The sequence below is a fragment of the Penaeus japonicus genome, unplaced genomic scaffold (assembly GCF_977035675.1).
Source record: "Penaeus japonicus unplaced genomic scaffold, GWHDUDI00000001_assembly GWHDUDI00000039, whole genome shotgun sequence".
Classification (NCBI taxonomy): Eukaryota; Metazoa; Arthropoda; class Malacostraca; order Decapoda; family Penaeidae; genus Penaeus; species Penaeus japonicus.
In genome coordinates this window covers 21,591,895-21,596,786 of record NW_028234441.1, presented here as the reverse complement: position 1 = coordinate 21,596,786, position 4,892 = coordinate 21,591,895, and positions in this window count along the sequence as shown.

The following is a 4,892-nucleotide window of genomic DNA, read 5'->3' as shown; positions in this document are numbered from 1 at the left end:
ATATATACATAAGCATATACATATACACAAAAGCCGTAACTGTTTAAACACAAAACAAAAAAAAAAACCCACGAAGCCGTAAACTGTTTAACACCTGAACACGAACGAACACGTAGCACAAGGCCAACACTTCACGCCAACACTCACGCACACAGACGCAGCCGTACACATATGTAAACATGCGAGAGGAGGACGCACATGCACAACAAAAAAACGAATATATATATATATGTATATATATATAATATATATATATATATTATATATATATATATATATATAAATATATATATATATATATATATATATATATATATATATATATATATATATAATATATATATATATATGTGTTTGTGTGTGTGTGGTGTGTGTGTGTGTGTGGTGGTGTTGTGTGTGTGTGTTATACATACATACAGAGGGATAGATAGATAGATAGATAGATATGCATTACATGTATTTTAATAAAATATATATATATATATATATATTATATATATATATATTATATATATATATATATATATAATATATATATATATATACATATAAACTTTAATTTGAATCGGGGGGGTGATTTCATTCTGTACAATCCCCTCTCGCTGTGACGATATTTTCTCTCCCCAGGGCAAGAAAAATTAAAGAAAAAAAAATGAAATTTTTTTTGTCCTTCGTAAATGAGAAAAGTTTGATTTTAAAAACAAAAAAAAACAAATAGCTATAACTTATGATATGGATACTAAGGAGAAAAAAAAATAAAATAAAAAAAAAAAAAAAAAAAAAAAAAAAAAAAAAAATTTTATTAAAAAGCGACCTCCCCCACAGCGACCCCGGCCATTCAAGTTAAAAATTTTTTTAAATATATTGATAAGTAATTAGGAAGATAATAATAATAACAATAATTCGGCGATAATTATCAATATCAATAAATGATACACGTGAACTTGTGAATGTCTGCCTTTCGTGGATGTGTAAGTGTATGTGAACACATATCTGTATGTGTATTTCTGTGTATACATATACGTGTGATCATGTATGAATTGAAAAAAAAAAAAAAAAAAAAAACATACGAAATAAAACATACTATACAATACTTGATAAAATATAATGTAAGTATATGATACTTATATACTATAATAATACTTATATACTATAATGATACTTATAATATAATAATACTTATAATATAGTGTAAGTATATAATACTTAATAAAAAATAACAACAAAGGCGAAACAGATACATAACCTTTTTCATCTTGACTGATCTAAGGTCAAAGTTCATGAAGGGTTAAGGAATAAATTGAGATACCTATGATAATGATGATAATGATAATGGTAATGATGATAGCAACACCGTAAGTATTAACAGTGGTAATGAGAATGATAATAATAACAATGATAATGGCAGCTACGATAATGATAAAACGGATAATTATGGTAATGCTAATGGTAATGATGATAATAATGATGATAACAAAGATAATGCTATCATGCTATAATGCTATCACTGCCACTACTGCTACATATATGGTATTACTACTACTACTACTATTACTACTATTATTACTACTGCTGCTACTACTACTACTGACAATAACATCAACAAAACACAACAAAATAAAACATCAACAACAACAGTAATAACTCTCCCCCCCTAAATGAAAATACCCCCCATCCCTCTCCTCCCTCCCCCTCCCTCTCCTCCCTCCCTCTCACCCCCTTCCCTAAAAAAAAAAAAAAAAAAAAAACTTCATTCCTAATATGATAATTAAATGAGATTCTAGAAACTTCCTCTCGACTGCCGTCCATTCCTGAACCATGTTAATGAAGCGATTAATTTTGGGCATTTGCTGAATTAACTCGAAGTGGGGGAGGGGAGAGGGACGGGGAGGGGGGATGGGGAAGATTGGGGGGGTGGGAGAGATTGTACAGTGGAGGGGTGGGGGGGGAGCATGTTGCGAGGGTGAGGGGATGGGGAGGGGGAGGGGGAAGATTGGGGTGGGTGGGAGAGATTGTACGGTGAAGGGGTGGGGGGGGGGGGGGCGAGCATGTTGCGAGGGTGAGGGTTTGTAGGGGGAGGGGGAATTGAGGGGTATGCGTAGGGTCATAGGGAGGGAGGGGGAGGGGGAGGGTTATAAGGAGAGAGTAGAAGGGGAAGGAAGAAAAAGGATGGGGTATATAGGGGGCTATAGTGGAGAGAGGGAAGGGGTTATGGAGGGGGGAGTGGTGGGGGGAGAAGTTATGGGGGAAGTAAAGGTTGTGAAAAGTGGGGTTGGAAAAGGAATAGAATTCCTTGGGGGAGAGAAGTAGGGGGAGGAGGGGATTGTGGGGAGAGTGTGGGAATTGCAAAATATTTCAGGGGGAGGGGAGAAAAGGAGAGGGGAATGGGGGGGGGGGAAAGCCCTGAGAAGAGGAAGGGAGGGGGATGGAGGAGAGGGGAACCATGAGAAGAGAGTGTGGGGAAGGGAGAGCAGAGGAGGAGGGGAGGGAAGGAGCCATGGGAAGAGCGTGTAGGAAGGGGAGAGGGGGAGGGAAGAGGGGGAGGGGAGGGAAGGAGCCATGGGAAGAGCGTGTGGGGAGGGGAGAGGGGGAGGGAAGAGGGGGAGGGGAGGGAAGGAGCCATGAGGAGAGAGTGTGGGGAGGGGAGAGAGAGAGAGAGAGAGAGAGAAAGAGAGGGAAGGAGGCATAAGAAGAGGGTGTGGGGAGGGGAGAGGGAGGGGAGAAGGGGAGGGGAGGGAAGGAGCCATGGGAAGAGGGTGTGGGGAGGGGAGAGGGAGGGGAGAAGGGGAGGGGAGGGAAGGAGCCATGGGAAGAGCGTGTGGGGAGGGGGAAGGGAGGGAAGGGAGGGGTTAAAGGGGATGTATGAAAGGATAAGAGAAATGAGATAACGAGGATAAAAAGAGGCAGTTATTTAGAAGAGGAGGAAGAGGAGTGGGAAGAGGAAGAGGAGTGGGAAGAGGAGGAAGAGGAGTGGGAAGAGGAGGAAGAGGAGTGGGAAGAAGAGGGAGAAGAGTGGGAAGAGAAGGAAGATTAGGAGGAGGAGGGGAAGGAGACTGAAGAGAAGGAGGATAATGAAGATAAGAATAACAATGATAATGATTATGATAATGATAAGTTTAATAAAGATACTTGTAATATTAATGATTATTATGATGATGACAATGATAATGATAATGATGATAATAATAATGATAATAATAATTATAATAATAATGATGATGATAATAATTATGAGGATAATGGCAATAAGGATGATAATTACAATCATAATCATTACGATAACAGTGATGTTCATGATAGCAATCATAACACCAACAATAATAAGGATAACAATAATGGTTATCATTATTATCACTATTATTGTTATTGCCATTATGAGTATCATTGTACTTCTTGTTGTTATAATTATAATTATAACAATAATAATGATTATAATAATGATAATAATAATAACGACTCTGATAATAATGACAACAATAAATTATTCTGATAATAACAACCAAACTAAAAGCACAAAAAATAACAAAAAACAAAAGAGACAAACTAAACAAAAACAAGAAAGATAAAAAGAAACCTTTACATTTACTCTCTTTCCTAAACTTTATATTCACGCTCCCTCTTTGGCCTTCCCGCCAGTGAGAGACCGCGGGGCCGCCACCTGAACTACCCGGATGATGGATGATAATAACGCAAGGCTGAAGATTCCGTTGTCAAGATAGAATTACCTCCTTGATGGTGATGGGGCTGCAGGCTGAGATGCTGGGGGAGGAGGAGGAGGAGGAGGAAGGAGAAGGAGGAGGAGGAGGGGGGGAGGGGGGAGGTTGGTAGGAAGGTTGAGGGGGATATTAAAGTAGGAAGGTGGAGGGAAGGAAGGGGAGGGGGAGGGGGGAGGGGGAAGGAAGGAGGGGAAGGAAAGGAGGGGGAAAGGGGAAGGAAAGAAGGGGGGAAGAAGGAGGGGGAGGGGAAGGAGGAGGAAAAAAGGGGGAGGGGTATGAGGAGGAAGGAAGGGGGAAGGGAAGGAGGGAAGTAATGGTGGAAGGGGAATTGGAAGGAGGGAGAGGGGGAAGGGGGGGAAGGAAGGGTGGAGGGTGGTAGTAGGGATGTGGGGGAAGGAAGGGGGAGGGAGGTGGGATGAAAGAGGGAAAGAAACGAGGAGGGAAGGACGGGGAAAGAAGGGGGAGGGGAGGAGTGGGGAAAGGGGTGGAAGGAGAAGCGAGAGGGATATAAGAGAAGGAAGGAAGTGGAAGGAAAAGGAGAGAAAGCTCGGGTTGAGAAGGAAAAGAAGGATGAAGGGGGAAGGTGAAGGGATGGAGAGGGATGTAAGGGGGATAATGGAGTAGGAGGGAAAGGGAGGGGGGAGAAGAGTAGAGGGAAGGATGAAAGAGAGGGGGAAGGGGAAGGAGAAGGCTGGCATGGAAAAGGGGTAGGAGGAGGAGTAGGAAGGGGAGGAGGGAGGGGGGAAGGGTAAAGAGGAAGAGGAATTGGCGTAAGGTTGGAAGAGGATCAGGAGAGGAAAACAAAAGAGACGAAATGAAGAAAAAGAAAGAGACGGAGAGATGGAAAGAGGAAGGAAAGAGAAGAGGTAGGAAAGAAGAAAGACACGATAAAAAGGAAGGAAAGTGAGTAAAAAAAATGAGTAAAGAGGAAAGAGAAGAAAGGTGGGGGATAGAGGAGCTTGAAGAACACAAAGATTGAAACAAGATCAAATATTAATGAATGTTAACAAAGGCACAGGATAAGAAAGGAGAGATAGAAAGAGGAGAAGGAGAATGAGGAAAAAAAAGTAAAAAAGAAGTAGAAAATGTAAAGGATCAGAAAAGCATCCACAGTTGCATAAATATTTGTTTTGTGTTCTTGTTTGTGATAAGTACAAAAACGGACCATACAAATAA